Genomic DNA, 19,342 nt, shown 5'->3' with positions numbered 1-19,342 from the left:
AGGCCTGCTCCCCTTATCCAGTGAAGAAACTGGTTACAGCACCCTGCCCCGAGGCAGATGGAGAGCACGGCGTTCACTTACCTAAGGTGAGAGCGTTAACCTTTGGGGTTCTACAGGAGAAGAGAAAGGGAAGAAGAGAGAGACATTCAATAACCCAGTTCCTTAATCCCATATTTTCTATCTGCAGACATCTTACCCTTCGAGTCAGACATACAGTGCACAGAGGTCCAGCCCAAAGAGCCAGCCGTGTGTTACACATCACCTTTGAAGATACGGTATACGCCCAGTCAAGACCGGCGCCTCTACGGGAATCAGGTGAGCGTTACATATTGAGCCACTTGCCATCTGAATAAGGGACGATGGGTGGATTTGTGGGGGCAAAATATGGCAGAGCAGAAAAGAAACTGTTGCTTTATGTTAATGATTTAATGCCGGTTCTGTAGAACTTTTTGGATTCTCTTGGTGATAATGATAAAGATTGACTAATTATTTTGGTGGGGGCAGCAGGGGGGTGTGGGGGGAGTACACAAAATTGACTTGCCAGAAAAAGATCCTCACAGACTGCAGAGAATGTTGCTGCCCCTCGAAAATAAAAAATAAAAACCTAGGCATCTGGCTTACTACTGACCCAAAGCACATGACTTTAAGAACAGACCTGGACAGATTGGCAGCCATGAAGTTATCGTGTTGGGGAATGTCAATGCACCGAAGATGATGGCAGCTCAGAGAATAAGCTACATCCTACCAATGATTCCGCTTTCACTTGGGTAACAGTTGACCAAGGAAACTGCCACATATTCAATTCTTCATCTAGGACAGAAAACGTTCATGACTAGTGTTATGGAAGCTACAACTCCTGCAAGACAAATGGGTTATGAACATTCCAATTTTGTTAGTTATCATTTCGCTTTTTTGGCAGGTTGTGTACATGAGTGTGCTGAATTGGAGGTGAGCAAATTGGAACCACTAGAGAAAATGGAATTGTTGATGCCTGTGACACAGAGCAGGAAGGTACCTGTTGTGCTGATGGAATTTGTGAGATAATATGGAAAAGAGATATAAGGATAGTGGGCTATTTTCCATGTGTAATTCAGAGAGCCTCAGTGTGGTTTCAGGATATCAGGGGGAAAAAGAAAACAATTTTCTGGCAGATTTGGTATCTAAATGGAAAAAGATGGTTTGAATACCTCACAGAGGCAGGGCAATGAATTAGACTTGAGCCAATGTGAGCAACTAAAGGAATGTAAATCTACATCTGTTGTGACTATGGTGACCTGTTATTGGAAAGACAAAGAAACAGACCAGAAAAGGAGACTCCTGAGAACACATTGATTGATAATGTGCTGCATTTGGGGAAACAATGGCACTAGTCCTCAGTGGTAAATTACATGTTGCAACCGTTTCCAGTCATATCCCTGACTATTACAAAATAAAAACTTTGGCGAGGAAGATCTTGATTTAACAGAGGTGGCAGGGGGAGCAGGAGGATAACTGTGCACCGTGGATGGTGTCCCCCATATTTCGTGGTAAGAATGTGGACCAACTCTGTGGTAAAAATCAGCTGCGAATAACCTGAGGTAAGTACATGGAGAACCATTTCAAAGACTTTGGATAGTGAGAACCAAACTGTTCACAGCTTCGCCGCAGGTTTTGTGGACATATAATATGGAGAGAATATGGAAAGGCATATGCAAAAGCAAAACGCTGACTTCCTTAAACTTGGGGGAGAGGGCAAGATACATGAAGCTACTATTAAACTACTATTAAGCTAATAGAGCAAATTCTGCACAAAGTGAGTAATGAGGGACACCCAAGCTTGCTGTGAATGTAACCACTAGTTAGGTACCCTGAAGCACATTTTATATGAATGCAGCAAGGTTGCCACATTTTGGAGAGTGATGACTAATTTCCTGAATGATATACTGGGTCTATACATTGATAGTAACTTCTTGTGGGATATCATTCTCCTAGATGAGGTGGCATACCTACATAAATGCTTGCTATTAAGGTCCGTGATGGTGGCAAAAAAGCTAATACTAAGGGCATGGAAATCAAACAAGGCCCTGACATAGGAGGAGGGGGTACAAGCCGACATCTCTAGTAGAGAAAGCTATGATGATGAGACAAAGGAAGAGTAGACTGTTCAAAGAAGGCCGTCACACGTCCTAACTAAATTTGCATGACAAATATGGGTCATGTCGCAATAGTTGTGGGATTTGTATTTGTAGGGGGCTGTGTTACAGATATCTATTACCTTAGCATGTATAGGAAGTGTTAGTGGCAATAGAAACACATGTAAGCAATGGCAATTGCAGCTGGCACACACACCAGATGGAAATGCACACATTTTCTCAGAGAGCAGATGTAAAAAATGTTTTATTTAAGGATAATATTTCATTTGACTGGCTTGATTTACATCTAAATACTAATATAAACTAACAGGCTAACCCCTTCCCAGTAACCTGTAATCCAAATGAAATACCTTGAAAACGATTTTGGAAGGTGCTCTCATGCAGTGGGGTAAGTGTACTGTTATGAGCTGTGTGGCTTCATTCAATGAGAGTTTTAAACATGCAGCGTAGCAGAAGCTGCAAACATGAAATTATGCTGCTAAAGAACAACATCATTGTGTGCGCAGGAAGAAGAAGATGATTTGTAGCTAGCAGGATTGGCATTCTCGAAAGGAACAATACTGGCCAGGACAGATGAAATAGCATGATCTGGGTGAGGGGAAGGATTTCTGTTGACTGACAGGGGTAGGTCATAAAAGGGACTGTTAGTGGCTTTGCTGGACAGACATCCACCGGCATCCAGGGAGTGACAGCCTGGAGGGATTCTCGAGTGCTCGGCTGAGACAGGTGGTCTGAGAAGCATTGCTGAGGCAATGCTAGTAGGTTTCCTGGGGTCCTAATAATCCTTATCAGTGGGTGAACCAAGGGAGAGGGATTCCCACAATCAGCGGTGCAAGGAATCTCGACAATTTCTAAGTAAATATAGGTCAAAATGAGGATGTGCTGGATTTGCCTGTCCGATAGTCAGTCAGGAATAGGTAATTTCTTGTGTAATGTTTCAATGATATAAGTTCATGCTTTTCCGAATTTAGAAGATTGCTTTACAGTTTGATTTTCATAAAGCTTAATTCTAGACAAGTTCTGAGCTTCCAAGGTTTGGTTGCTAGGGCTGGTTACAGCTCATTCTATTTTTTAGAAATGTGCCTTTTGCATTTTTCTTTTAACATTGCAATAGCAAATCCATTCTATGAATATCTGTTGACATGTGTAATTGCTAAGTTTATCTGTCACGATAAAGACACATCATAAAAATTACTTCGTGTTCTGATGCATTTTGTGGCAGTTGCTCATTCTATTTGATCTGCACACACAGACATGTGCTTGATAATGTTTCCATGTGAATAATCTGATGTGAACTTTATAGTAAGAAAGTGAACGAGTGTGCAGTATTTCATTTAGCCTGTTTACACCTATGCAGATCAGCCACCAGGGCATACATTAGCATCGTAGATAAGGCACTGAAGGGTAGACGTACCGCCCCAAGTTAAGTGTTATAAATCCAGTATCTGGTATTGTGAGTAACCCCTGGGATAAAGGAAATGTCTTAGCCTACATTTTTAAACGGGAAATCATATTATGCCTCCATTTGATTTATATTGGCCTAAGCCTAGTCTCTCTGCGAAGAAAACTGCGTTGCAAAGTTCTGATTTTGGATCGACTTCACCGCCATTTTAAGATTCAATCGCCATTTTGATTTCTGTTTTGTACGATTCTCTGTTCTAAAATGGTGGATTGTGTTTTCAACTTGCAAGCAAGCACCCCAACCTTTGAGCCCTGTTAATGTTTAGGTTGTCCGAGAGCCGACTGTTAAAACTAGGTAAAGAGACCTTGAGCTCCGTATGAACTGTCAACTAAGTATTGTCTGCGCACATAGGATTCATTCCTGTGTAAACATTGAGACAATGAAGTGCAAATGCCAAGCGTGGAGACAGGCTGAACTTCATTGTGTTGGGATATAGACTAAGGCTTACTGTGGGATCCGAGAATATACATCGCCATTGTAACTTGTTGGAAAAACAAACTCATGTAATCCCTCTGCATATTTTTGTGTAAGCTGTATGTGAACTCGGCACAAACGCTAGACCGCAGATTATTAACATGCAGAGGTGCTGACAATATTGTAGAAATGTATAAAAAGCTTGAATGTTCAGATGTCCAGCACTCTCTCTTCTCTCTCTGACGGGCTGGTACTCGTTGTGGGGTGTTGAGAGCCAGATAGCTATCTGTTTCTTTGTAAACTGTACAGTAGAATAAAGATCTTTGACGCTTTATAGCCTGTGTTTGGTGTATTTAATTTGTGGTACTCAGCCTCAATATTTCTTTGTTTTTACAGATGGCGCCCGAATAGGGACCCTCAAGATTGATGCCACCTCGTTGAAGAGTTGCCACGGCTATCGGACCAGGATCGGATGGTGAGAAAAGGGGGCCCCTTTTTGGATGAGATGCAATACCTCAACAGTACTGTACAATCTGATCTCTGGACGGTGAGCACGCGATCCGAGACGGCATCTTGACGAGGGTCCATATATCGAGGCGGGCAGTTTTGCCGAAATCACCAACCACGAGGGTCCTTTGTTGTCCTTAGTAATCCGATCGGACCTCCCTTAGTTATTTGATCAGGTGAGTCGTGCCCCGATTCCTAAGTATCCTGATATTTGATTTTGGCATATTGTCCTTGCGAGAACAATTATTGACCAGGTAACACCAGTAATCTGATATGCCTGAGAATTGTCTGCCGGAGACAGACAATCTTTGATATTTGGCTGACCGGCACCATAGGAGGGGTCGCCGGCATGTCTATGAACTGTAAGAAAGGCATTTGGTAGTAGAGTATTCGATAATATTTGGCACAGACAAACTAGACATGTTTCTGAAATTCAGTGGTCAGTCAATGGTAATTATAGGATTGCCTGAATGCTAGATCTACAGTATTTTCAATGCAATACAAAGTTAGAAAGAGAATTAATGTAACAGCCTGAGAATAAATAGAAGTATGCATGTCTTCATATGTTAAAATTCTGGAGAAAACCATCATTTATGAACAACAAAAACAGTCAGAGTTTGTTAGGAAAATAGAAAAGGTGCTTTGAAAACTCGGAGTATGAAGAATATATCTATCTAAAACTTTTTATGTCTTAGATTAACTAATCTGATAAACTCCTAAATGAATGAAGGCCTGGTGCCACTGCACCACCTCCTTATGTACCTAAATCCTGTTGTCTTTCCTCTTCCTGATGTTGCTCTTTTTTTCCGTAGCTATTTCTGTTCTTCTTGTTGTTTCTCCGTCACTAGTTATTGCTTTATTTTTCTAGTGTCGTTTCTTTACCCATATCTCCACCTTTTCCGACTATTATCGTTCCAGAGAGTTAGTTCTTTTTAGTTAGTAGTAGTATTTCCACTGTTTTTGTATAGTATTTATCTACTCTCTTTCTTTCCCAAGCGATTTTGCTCCACTTGTAGCCGATACAAGTTGTAACAAAGGATATGCTGTCCAAAAAGAAGAGAGAAAAAAAGATTTAAATGCATGGCCTGAGCAATATATAGAGAAAAGTGAAAAAAGTACTGCCTTAGTAAAAACTCTTTTTTAGAAAGTATTCCCGATCAGGATGTCTTTATTAAAGGGAAGGGGATATAGTTAGTTGAAATATGGAATAGATTGACGGATGCGGATGTCCCACAAGGGTCGAGGGATTTGAACGTTTTAGCCTATTCAAGGAATTCTGCAGAGAAAGTACATGGGCATTTCTAGAGGGTTTGAGTTAAGAAGGGAGTTAGAACGGTGACAGAATGATGAAATAGATGGTGATAGTTTGGACGCCTTTCTTGTGCGCAGACACGGTTCCTTCCTCTTTGTAAACCAAGGGGTGAAGAAACGCGAATTTGCACAAGGGATGTGCTTAGATGTTTTTTTTGAATGTGTTGATGTCTCCCACAGAAGTATATGCTACGTATAGTCAGTATACTCCAGAAATGCAGAGGTAAGTGTTACAGGTAATGGTAGAATACCTGAAGGTTGGGAGGAGAAAAATGAGATTTGGTGTCCCGCGGAATCAAAGATTGTCTATAAGGGAACCCTTTCTTGCACCCGATAATATTCCTATCACCTTTTTTAGCGTTTTTTGCTTAAACTAAATGTTCGGGGTTATCTACTTCTCAGTTACCTGTGAGAGAGGTTCCTCCGACGTTTGTCCCTAAAGCGGAGGTTCCGGCTAATGCTGCAACAAGCGTCGTCACCTATGATATCGACGCACATCATGTATCATAGTTTGTTCACCTCCCATTCCCAAGACAGAAAGTGAGTACCATTAGACAGTCCATTCCAGATATTAGGTTCTATAAAGAAATAGAATCTGTTTTCCAGTCGTCAGTTTTCACTTTAGGTGATATAAATTTGTTGTTTCCTGCGCTCCTACCTACTGACTTGTGATAAACCCCTGAGAGAAGGATAGTTTGGGACAAACTTACTGTTTGTATCCAAGAAAAATCTAAGGGTGCCACCGAATCCTCTGATCGATTTGAACAGGTATTTTTGGGATTTTAGTGGATAGGATTTAAGCACCAAGTCTGGGACAAAATTATTTGTGGACAAATTTGTGCATGGATTGTTACCTGATATCCAAGCAAAAATTATGACTTCCGCGAGTGCTTGGCAAGCTAAATCGCAGTCCGAAGTGTTGCATGTGGCTCGGTATTATGAGAACCAAGTCGATAATGAGACAGACATGATTGAAAAGAAAAAAGTAGATCTGAAAACTAAGGTATTGTTGCAACAGAGGGTTAGAGGGCCTAGAGGGAGTAGTATACAGTCTTGGGGACAGTATGTTCCACAGGGAAATGTGCTGTTGGGTCCTGTACATGTGAACCAATGTGCTTATTGCAGACGAGAGGGTCATTGGCGAGCAAAGGTCGAATAAAACATATGGTGTCATGGGTAAACAACCCAGAGGCTGCCCTGGGATGGGGGGTCTTGGTAGAAACCAGTTTGCGCAAAATTTCCAGTCCTTTTTGCAAGGTAACCAGCAATCTAATGTAGATAGTAAGAATATTTATGATAACGCTCCTACTGTCTATTTTTCTGAGGATCTTCCCTTTGAAGGTATATTGTTCTGTTAGGTTAGCCCGAAGCAGGGTCTGGGACCGGTGCCTGTTCCCGTTAATTAAAGAAGCCTCTACAATGAGATAAAGGTGGGGAATGGGAAGCATTTATTTTTCATTGATAGGGGGGCAAAAAAGTGTTCCATTGATCATTCATGGGTTCCAGATGTTTTACTTCGAGGGCAGAATAACGTTTCTTGGAAATGTTCTGGTACGCTAGTGGTTAGTTTAATTTCTTTTCCGGTACTGATTTTACTTGGATCCATTCGCGGATTCTTGTCTGCTCCTTTTGACAAACAAACTGTGGAGAGAATTTGTTGCGGTTGAATCTGTTGAAGGAATTAAAATGCGGTAATTCATTGTTCTTCGGATGGAGTGCGTTTGACGATTTCACCTCAGCAATTTTCAACCTCACAGTTTCTGACTAGACCTTTCGCTGCCGGAATTTAGTGACATTCCGAAGTGTGTATGGGCAATTGATGGCAATGATGTTGCTATTTTACAAATTGATTCTGTTAAAATGGTTTTGAAACCTGGAGTTAAGCTGCCACGAATTCCATAGTATAAAATTTCTGTTGATGGTGAGTGAGCTTTGAAGAGTATAATTTCTGATCCTGTACATCATGGAATGGTTGAGGAAATTGCTGGAAGTTTGTGTAATAATCTGATGTACCGGAATACTAGAAAAGGGGATAATGCGATTCTATTCCGTTTCATTTTTGATTTACGCGCTGTAAATGAGATTGTAGCTCCGCAAATTCCAATTGTGCCTGATGTAACGATGATGCTGACAATGATTTCAGCTTTTTTGCTACTCCTTTTAGTATTATGGATCTTAAGAAAGTCTTCTTTAGCATTCTTATATACATGAATAGTAGATAGTTGTTTGCGTTCACCCTAGGGGGGACGCTTGTTTACATTCACCCGTGCACCATAAGGGTACACGGAGAGTCCGAGCATATATAGTAGGGCTTTGAAATGGCAGTTGGATACATTTCAGTTGCCTTTTGCTTGTACATTTTTTGTAGTATATTGACGACCTTCTCTTAGCTACAGACTTGGAAAGTGTTTGCAAAGAGAGTACTGTGTTAGTACATATTCATCTAGTAGAACATAAACATAAAGCTTCATTTGAAAAAATGTAGTACTATTGACAGGAGGTCACCTGTTTTAGGCTATCTCCTGTCAAAGGAGGGAAGAAGATTGAAGAAGATTGATGATGCCTGAATAAATTAGAATATTAAAGTATAAGAAGCTTTTGTAGCATGTCTGTCCCAAATACACAGAAAGAAGTTAGAGTTTTGATAGGAACGACTTCTTACTGTAGATAGTGGGTCCCAAAACCAATGTTGGCATTTACAGAGAAGGGCACTCCTTTGTCATTGCCGTAGAACTTGGAACACCAGAAAGCTTTTTGATCTGCTCAAGACTGCACTGTGTTCAGTACCAGTTTTGGTCACACCAAAGTATGATAAGGCCTTTGTGTTGTATGTGATGAATGTGCTTTGGCTGTGCTAATACAGGAGTATGGAGGGCGGAGAGAATAGACTGTGCGGTTATTGTTTCCCCCATACCTGATCCTGTTGCCTGCGCTTTTGCTGTGATATCTGAGAGCTGTCGCTGCTGCTGCATTTGTGAAGCAGATTGAGGGAATGGTTCTAGGCCATACCTTTTCCTGGCATGACACCTCACTCTGTAGACGTTGTATAATGTAGAACGAAAAAAATAAATGCAACACCTTACTTCTGCACGATCAACAAAATATGCACTGATCTTATTTGTACCGCATATCAAAAATTTGAAGGTGTTACACATTTAATTTGGCTCAACTGATTCCTCTTCCGCAAGATATCACTTGCAGTAATGACATGTCATATGACTGCCTTTTATACCATAGAAAAAGAAATTAAAGGCGGGATTGATTTAAATTATGCACTTTTGAACGATCTACAAGGGGAGCTGTTTTTTGATGGCTCCTGTTTTAAAAAAAACTTTCGGCTGGTACCTCCATTATTCTTATGCCATTACCATACTAAGCAAGATTGTGGAAACCAGGAGAAAGTTTGCATAACTTTGCGCAGGCCGCAGAGATTATTGCACCAATTTAAGATTGTGAACTTTTCAAAAATGTTATAGTGAATATGTTTACAGATAACTGGTATACCTTTTGGGGTGGTTCATAACTTGGGGTTGACAGAGGGTAGAATGAGGTTTCTTGACCTCGCACAAACAAAATAGAAGAAATAATAAAAATAAAAATCTAACATGGTACTCTGATAGTTCAGCTATCCTCAGCACTTGCGCTTCATACTCAATTAGTAATCATAAAGTGCATAACACAGTTCAAGGTAGTAGACGAGGTAGAGAAAAGAAACGCCTTTTTTCTGACAGGATAGATGAACAGACTTCTATCGATTTATATTTAGAAACGTATAGCAGGAAAGAAACCATAAATACATGTATAGTAGATGAAGGGATTGTTTGGTAAGGAATATCCAAGCTGTTGCCACTTCAAGAGAATTTAGATACTGGGCTATTGGTTTTAGCAGTTTTTTGGATGGGGAAAGGTGTTGGGTAGGCAGTGAAAAGGGAAGTAGTACACTACCCGATACAAATATCACCTCCATAATCACAATGGCTTGTGGTCCCATTTACACATGTGTTAGAAATATCCGTAAAATATTAAAACCTATCAGGTTAAAAGGCAAGACACCTCGGTAATTTGAAGTAATTTAACACTAACTTATGGCTCTATTTTTAATATGGACGACCCCACAAATTAGAACTAGAATCCCCCTGAATGTAACCATGGAGGGGAGGTCAGTTAATAGTTAATATTTGAAGTATGCCCAAAACCTAGAGTATTAAAAATATGTGGAGTAATTGCTTCTTACTAAATGCTGTGACCAGTTAACTTAAAATGTGTATTTGATTTACCAACAGGTGCGAGAAGCCCTCCCAGTTAAATACGAACGGCCAGGTCACAGAATTCGACCAGGTAGATGGATGCTCCCGAAGTCTTTTAAGAGAGCATCCAGTCTCGCACCACACAAAGAGGACCGCTCCAGGTCCCGTTGGCTACACAGACAACGGTACGAGTAGATGGGAGAAAGGACATCGGATAGACACCCAACAAGAAAATGCCTTGCTCCTTTTTTCATCTGACGGAGAAGACAAAAACAAGAAAAAATACTTGCCCTGTTTCTAAAGATCAAGCAATCTTGAATGACATCAAGGTTAGGTTGGGGAAACTTCCTGAGCCCATGGGGCCTGGGGAGACAGCTGCTTTGTTTCTGAAATGTTCTTTGGATCTTCCTGCATTCTCGAGCAATCTTTCCCCTGTTTTCATCACTTCCATCAGGAAGCAACGACACACTGTTTGCAGATCGCACGGTACCAGGAGTCACAAGGTACAATCTGCATCCACGGAGCTAGATTTACTGCATGGTTCGGCTGTGCCCACAGGGAAGTAATCACAGAGCTTGTCCTTTTTCCACTCCTTTTGCGTTTAAGGAAAAGTAGATGGTTGGGGACTGAGAAAGACTAAGAAATCATGTGATCAGGAGATCACCAGCAAACGGACGATGGTGTTTTTCACAAGAACTTTTCAGGGAAGAGCTGTGAGGAACAATGCCTGTCGTTATCTCTACTCGTACGCAGCAATTGTTTGATTGTGTGGCTAGCAAGGACATTGGACGATCAAATACATAGTCCGCGAGGACATATTGTTTTCATGTAATCAGGTTAACTAGTCTTGCAGTATTGATTGCTTTTAGGTTTTGGTATATTGAAAGGGGGTGCGTCCATTAGAAATGTTTATATCTGTTGGTAAATGTTTCTATTATGTCTTCTACTTTCATGCATCTGCATGCTCTATCCACTAGGGATTCTCAACACAGACGGGGTTTATTATAACAAGACACTTCTGTTTATTATGAATGTAAGCCACATAATTCTGACTAGAACTAATTAATGGATATGTTTGCCTTTTGTTATGATAGGTGGAAGAGGATGAGGCAGATATATCGATCCTTTGCTTTAAAAACTACTGTACGTGACGCCTCTCTGAGGGCATTATTTCTCAGTTATGTGATCTCTCTAGTCATTTATTCCTTTTCGGGTTGGCACCTGTAGGCAACAAGGATGCAACGTCCCCTTCTCTGCGCTATCAATCACAGCCCCTATTCTGTTTCCTTCTACATACAGAGAGATGGTCCTTAGCCAGTGGGTACTTTTTAAGGGTTGTACCAATACTGTGAAATTGATTAGTGGGAACAGACCTCCGCACGTAGATGATTCTGTTATTTCATTTATGGCGATGAAGATATCACTGTTAAAGATCCAATGACAAACAATGTGTCTGATGAATATTATTAGGATGTATGGACATTGAAGCGTGGAGTTGTGAGTAAAGCAAATATATTTAGTGAGCTATTGGCTTAGGCCAAAAGGAGGGTGTGTTAAACGGGAAATCATATTATGCCTCCTTTTGATTTATATTGGCCTAAACCTAGTCACTCTATGAAGAAAACCGCGTGGCAAAGTTCCGATTTTGGATCGACTTCGCAGCCATTTTAAGATTCATCTGCCATTTTGATTTCTGTTTTGTACGATTCTCTGTTGTAAAATGGTCGATTGTGTTTTCAACTTGCAAGCAACCCCTCCGACCTTTGAGCCCTATTAATGTTTAGGTTGTCCGAGAGCCGACTGTTTAGACTAGGTAAAGGGACCTTGCGCTCAATATGAACTGTCAACTAAGTATTGTCTGCGCATATAGGATTCATCCTTGTGTAAACGTTGAGACAATGAAGTGCAAATGCCAAGTGTGGACGCAGGCTGAACTACATTGTGTTGGGATATAGACTAAGGCTTACTTTGGGATCTGAGAATATACATCGCCATTGTAACTTGATGGAAATACAAAGGCATGTAATCCCTCTGCATATTTTTGTATAAACTGTATGTGAGCTTGGCACAAACACTAGACCACAGATTATTAACATGTAGAGGGGCTGGACAATATTGTAGAAATGCATAAAACACATGAATGTCCAGCACTCTCTCTCCTCTCTCCGATGGGCCGGTACTCATTGTGGGGTGCTGAGAGCCAGATAGCTATCTGTTTCTTTGTAAACTGTACAGTAGAATAAAGATCTGTGAATCTTTATAGCCCGTGTTTGGTGTATTTCATTTGTGGTACTCAGCCTCGATATTTCTTTGTTTTTACAACATTCTGAAGTGCATTTTACCACTATAAAGGGAATCCACCATTACATAACTACAATAATAATATGCCACAATAAGATACTATCATTTACCAATAATAACTAAAATACCTCAAGATTAGGTGTAACTCCTCCAGAAAATATGTCTAACAGTCACAATAGAAAAGGTTTGGAATCTAGAAAAGGATGGAGAAGCACTGTACCAGATATATAAGATCAACTAACACAAGGAGAAGTTATAGCTAATGACCATGGTGTGTTTGAAGTATTGGTATACCCACCAGGAGGAACATTATATATCTTGTTGGAAATGGGTGCAATAGATGCGGCAGTGCTAATTTGAATACTTTGCCATGAATATGATATCACCAGCCTTTGCTTACATCAGAAGATGCAGATGCAAAAGATGCTCTTATGCTATATGTCCCACAAGGATCTGTGGGGCATGGAGGTCAATCTGACAATGAACATTAACCCTAACAATAGCAGTCCTAATATTGACATTTTAGCCACGCAATTTCCTTTTGGTGTATAGGACCGAGCAATGGAAGCGTTCAACAAGGTGGGCCTCATTACGAGTATGGAGGTAGCCATGGTGCTATTAGCGCCATGGCTGCCTCCATACCAGGCTCCAATACCGGGTTCCTTCAATGGGAAATTACCGGGTCATTCCAACATTGGAGAACCCAGTAATTCCTCCTTGAAGGAACCATTCCCCATTCCCATTTGAGCCCCCATAGGGCTGAATGGGAATGGGGAGGGAGGTAATAACGGGCACATTACAAATCGACCGTTATTAGCTCCCTCTTCCCCTCGCAGGACCCGGAAAGGACATCTGGTTTTACCAGACGTCTGTTCCGGGTCCCGCAAAGGGAACCTCGTAATAGGCGCTCCCGTAATGAAGGGTGCCGGTCCAGTAACGGCACCCTTCATTACGGGACCGCCAGGGTCATAATGAGACCCGTTGTGTTGTATACTCCTGTGATAAATTATCTAAGGAAAGGTTAATGCATGTATTCCGTTTTCATGCTTATACAATCTTTTCTGGAGAAGAATGGTAATTCCCCTGTTTAGAAAGAAAGGTGAACAGACCTAATTTGCTGCTATTACTTTATGTGCAAGTATTCTTGACAATGAGATTGTAAAAACTGCTCTGTCCTATTTGCTGTCAGCTTTGAAAGTGAGAGGGTTAGACTGGACTAAATAAGGAACAGTGACGATATTAAACACATTTTTATTTAAAAAAAATATGTCTTGCTATTGTTGGTATTTAGTGTTATATGTGATATGTTTTATGCAATATTGTAATTTTAAGATTGGTGGTTGTATTTTATTGTGTATGTTCATTGCAATGGTTAAGTCTTTGCAATACATATGTGATAATGAAGTTGATACATTAATTATCATCTATTATGGGTTGATTGTGCATTTTTGTGCAATGTTTATGTGGACTAAGACCCGAAATCTGTTTATAATTTACGGAACACTGTCATGACATGTGTGACTCCCTGAATGCAAATGATGATTTGATCTCATAATTGTAAGTACCAGAATGCCCAAATAGAAAAATTGATGGACCCCACATTGACCAGAAATGAAGAATGCGCTTGGAGGATCGCAGCATTAGTTGCCACCAAAACAACCCACTAGTTTGGGGTCTCAATGCTGGGAACAAAAGGGTGACTTTGCAGAATCCAGCTTCAGAAGGTCACAGCGTTTTTTACCCACGCGGTCCCCCAGTCCTTTTCAGATGGGTGCTCCCTGAAACCCTCCTGCTACTGCGTGGCCCTACTCCGCCCCTCCACCCACTCAACTTACCTGCTGCTGGGCTGCGAACCACCTTGCCAGTCTGGATGCCACAATGCTGATAGCCCGACATAGTGCATGTCACGTTTCTATGCACAACCTTTTGAGCAGCATCACAGCATCCAGACCGTGAAAGCTAACCGCTATCACAAAAATGCTTTAACTTTGACTGGAACCCTTTATAAAGTGGGTTTTCGTTCATGTAATGGTAGATTACCTGGAGATATCCTCCTAGTTTCTAGAAAGCGAATCACCATAATTGTATTGATTATGTCCTAAAACATGTTAGTACTTGTCAGATTTCTAAAACAGTCAGGGTTATTTCAAAAATTGAGTGTGACCATGCCCCTTTGCATTTGTCACCTGCATATACATACTAAGGAGGTAGCTCAAGTAAAGATCCCTACTATCATAGCGCTTTCAAATAAGCTGAGGTGTCTCCACTAGGATGATGATCTAGTTGAATGCCCCAAATGTTTATATAAAATTGGTCGCTCTTCCCTAGATTTTTCTAAGACTGATTTCTTGTTGAATTCACTGTTTATTTTATGAAAATATAGTTTTTTTAAAAATAGTTTTTATTGGTTTTTACAACAAACAAATCACTTCCACTCCCGACATTTTCAGTTACAGGTATCATAGCATACAATACATGTTTCTCCTTTATGTCTTCCTCACTTCCTTCCCCTAAAACTCGAGCACTCCCCCCTTTGCCTCTGGCTCTCATTGCCCAGGATTAATTCTCTTCCTCATTCTCGGGCGTGTCGGTGTCACTGGGGTCACCTTGTGTGGGCCCATACAACAAGGCTATCGTTTGTCTCCATTCTATCAGTGGTCCCACTTCTTCACCTTCCCCCCTGTTAGCCGCCTCATACCATGCCACTGTCTCGGCGTCTGCCCATTTTAGGAGGTCCTTCCACCATATCTCTTGTCTGTGTCTATGGGCGGCTTTCCAGCTCATGGCAATTCTCCTTTTGGCCAGGATGTCTGCTAGGTCCTTGAGTTTACATACGTATCTCAAGTTACGCAGCCTGGTGAATCCCCTCAGCATGCATGCCCATATGGATTCCACGTCTAGTTTAATTCCCTTTTCAGATAGCTTGTGCTTAATTTCCCCCCAGAATATCCCCACTTCCGGGCATGCCCAGAACATGTGGATCATCCCTGCTCCCACCTCTCCACACTTGGGGCATTTTTGTGCTTCTGCGTTTCCGAATTTTGCAATCATTTGGGGGGGTCATGTATGCTCTGTGGGCAACGTATAGTTGGATCTGTTGCAGCCTCGCATTTCTAGACACCTTCTTGTGGTATCTTTGGGCTCTCTCCCATTGCCCATCCTACATGGTCTCTCCCGCTTCCTCCTCCCAGTCCCGCCTCAATTTGAGCGGCTCTTTTCCCACTCTTGACATTGTTAGTTTGTATATCCTGGATATTTCATGTCCTCCCTCCGACATGTCATACATCATTTCAATGGCTGTATCCGATTGTTCTGCTGGCGCTATTTCCGACCACGTTTCTTTCACCCTTTTGATTATTCTACTATATGTAATATGCTGTCCCGCGTGTACCCCAGTTCCGACCATTATCGTTTGAAAATCCAGGGCCTCCCCCTCTTGCCACATATCCAGGATAGCCAGGCCCACTGGCTCCCAATATTTCCGGATTCCTTTCCTTATTTGGTCATCTGCACCACATAGCGCCACGAGTGGCGCCTGTGGGGAGCACAGGGCCGGGCCTCCCATGGCCCGGCACGCTTTATGCCAAATTTTCCAGCCCAGTGTTAGCAATCCCAGTCTATCCTGCATCTCTGACTTGGGTATCCATATTAGTTCTCGTAGGAAGTATGGGGCGCTCTCATCCCCCAACAGCCTGGATTCTGCTGTCTCGTCTTCCGCCAACCACCTGGCTACATATTCTAATTGTGCCGCCAGGTGGTATATCTCAAAGTTTGGTAGATTTATCCCCCCACTGTCATACGCATTCTGTAGTTTCCACAGGCCACTCTGTTTCTAGTATTGTGCCATAGGAAACCTCTGCACAGACTGTGTAGTTTGGTGAAGAAGAGCCTGGGCACCATGTGTGGGATGTTTGTGAAAAAATGCAGTAGCCTAGGTAAGCCCACCATTTTCACAAGGCCGCCCTCCACACCATGGTCAGGGGGAGCTTTGCCCAGAACTCCATGCTATTCTTGATGCCCTCCACTGCTTTCTCTGTGTTATACTTATGCTTCCGTATGGTAAACATTGATCCCCAGGTATCTGAACGTTCTGATCTGCCAAGCTATCTGCAGGGTGGGTAGGTTTTTCTGTGGTATACCTTTATATCTACCCAAGGGGAACATGCTCGATGTTTTGGGGTTGAGCGCTATCCCGGAGAGAGCCGCATAGCGCTCCACCACTTCTAGGATGTATTGCAGGTTCTCCTCGGGTATCGCAGGTACAGGAGCATATCATCTGCATACAGTGATATCAGATGCGGTCCCCCTTTGGTGCGCACTCCTATCTCACTGTATTGCTGTCTCAGATAAATTGCCAGCGGCTCTAATGCAAGGATGTACAGCATCGGAGACCGTGGGTAGCCCTGTCTCTTGCCTCTGCTTAGTTGCCAATTATCTGAGATTATAATGGTGTGGAGCCTCCAGTGATTATCAGATATGCCTCTGTCTGGGACATACCGAGTTTGGTCCTGGTGTATTAGTTTATTTATCACCAGCTTAAGTCTATTTGCTAGTACTGACGTGAGGATTTTGCTGTCTTGGTTTAACATAGATAGTGGTCTATACGACCTGCAGTCTACGCTAGGCTTGTCTGGTTTAAGGAGCGGGATGATTACCGCCTCTCTCAGAGATTCTGGCAGTCTCCCTTTCTCGTATGCCTCATTCAGCATTGCCAGTAGCGGGGGAAGAATCTCTTGCCTGTATGCTTTATAAAACTTGCTGGGGAGCCCATTCGTGCCTGGGGCTTTGCACGTGGGTAGATGCATCACCGCTGCTTCTAGTTCCTCCAGTGTGACTGGGGCGTCTAAATTCTCTCTATCTTCTATGCTTAATTTTGGCAATCCTATGTCCTCTAGGATATCCTGAGTCTCTCTCACTCCGTGTTCTCCCCCGTATCTTCATAGAGGTGTTTATAAAATCTGAGGAATCTCTCGTTCACCATCTCCTGGCTGTTCCAGACGTGTCCCGCCTCTCCAACTATCTCTCTAATTGTTGGTCTTGGTGCCTCGTTTTTATATAGCCACGTGAGCAGCCTTCCTGGTTTGTCCCCTCCAGCATGTTGTCTTTCGATATATTTCTTGTAATTCAGGTTGCTTAGCCTCTCCCAAAGCTCCCCGCCAGCCAGTTGTAACTGGCTCACACATTCTGCCTACTCCTGTGAGGGCCTTCTTTATTCATTATTGTTTCCAGTCTTTTCTCTGTCTCCTGCAGCTCTCGCTCTATACCCCCCTTGAACCCTTTAGATTTGGCTATGGCGCCCCCCCTTATTACCACCTTAAAGGCCTCCCACAGAGTTCCCTCTGATTTAACACTTCCAGTATTATTCTCGAAATAGCTAATTATCTCTTCCTGTAGGTCCTCTCGGAATGTAGTTTCCCTCAGTGCCTCGGCCCTAAGCCTCCATGTTGGGATTCTGGCTCTAGGGGGCTGGTGTCAGCACTCCAGGACCAAAGTGGAGTGATCTGATAATATTCTCGCTTTGTATTCAGAACTCCCCACTTCCCCTGCTATTTCAGGGGTGGCGAACACGTAATCCAGCCTTGTGTACAGATTATGTGGGGCCGCAAAGTGTGAGCAGTGTCTTCCTGTCGGATGTTGCCGCCTCCAAATGTCCTCTAGCCCAAAGTCTCTTAATAGGGCTCGTAGTGCTCTTGCTGCGGGGGTGGGTTTATCTAATAATAATAATTAATTAATTAATAATAAATAATAATAATAATAATAATAATAATAGTTTCGTATCAGATCTATCCAGTTTAGGGTGTAGCATACAGTTGAAGTCGACTCCCCATATGATCGCTTCTCCTGTGAGGGGGCTGATCTTACTATATGGTGTTTTATAGTAGGTCACTGTGTCCTGAATGGGGTCATATGTGTTTATAATGCTTAGTTCCCTGTTCTCTAAAAGCCCCTGAAGCTCTACCATCCTCCCATCCGGTTCCACTGTGGTCTGTAGTATCTGGAAAGGCACCTGTGGTGCCACCCAAATGATCACCCCACTAGCATATGGTGAATAAGTTGCTCCTATAGTAGTCCCTCTCCACTTTTTCTTAATTACCTCCTGTTTCTCCTTAATGAGGTGAGTTTCCTGCAACAGAGCTATGTCTACTTTTTGCTTTCTCAAGTACATCATCACCTTATTTCTCTTCAGGTAGGTGTTAAGTCTCCTGACGTTCTAGGTTATTATTCTGAGGTCACCCATTATCCTTTAGATTCCCTTCCCTGTCCCTCCCTCCATCTCCTTCAGCCCGAGAATACTTAGCGTGGATCTTGCGCAGAGGCGCTCGGGTGCATGCTCGTTCCCTAACAACTATCACTTCAAACTCCCCAATTCCTTCCGCTTACCCCTCTCATTCCAACACCAACTCTTGCCCAGCTCCATCCCTGGATCTCAGGCTATCCCGCATTTGGTCCCGTCCAGCTAGGCCGGTGCCGGGAACCAAGCAGGAGGTTACGCTCTACTGGTAACTCAACTAACCTATCTAAGGGGGTGTGAGATGGGGTGCTCTGTATCTCCCTGTTGTGTTCCACATTTTGCTTGCCTTTCGATTGAGTAACACGGCTATCGTCAAGTCCCATGTTCACATTTTATACAGCACCTCACTCTCCGAAGTCTCTGCATCATTTCTCTGTGCCGCTTTCCTTCTGGCCATCCTTCCCTTCTGGGCAATTTGTGCATCCAGCCAATCAGATGCCTCCTCTGGGGTGTCAAAAAATAGTGTCCTGTTCTTGTGGAACACCTTCAGCCTTACCGGATACATCAGCATGTATCTATGGTGCGCCTCCCGTAGCCTCCTCTTTGCTGTTCCGAAGTTGAGTCGCCGTTGTTGCACCTGGAGTGTATAGTCAGGGTATGCTGTAATTGAGGCGGATGACCTTCGGATCGTGCCTCCCTTGCGAAAGTATTCCAGGATCCATGCCCTGTCGCGGTA

This window comes from Ambystoma mexicanum, chromosome 10 (genome assembly GCF_040938575.1).
Source record: "Ambystoma mexicanum isolate Mex_15411 chromosome 10, UKY_AmexF1_1, whole genome shotgun sequence".
Classification (NCBI taxonomy): domain Eukaryota; kingdom Metazoa; phylum Chordata; class Amphibia; order Caudata; family Ambystomatidae; genus Ambystoma; species Ambystoma mexicanum.
Note: the sequence above shows the minus strand (reverse complement) of the source record.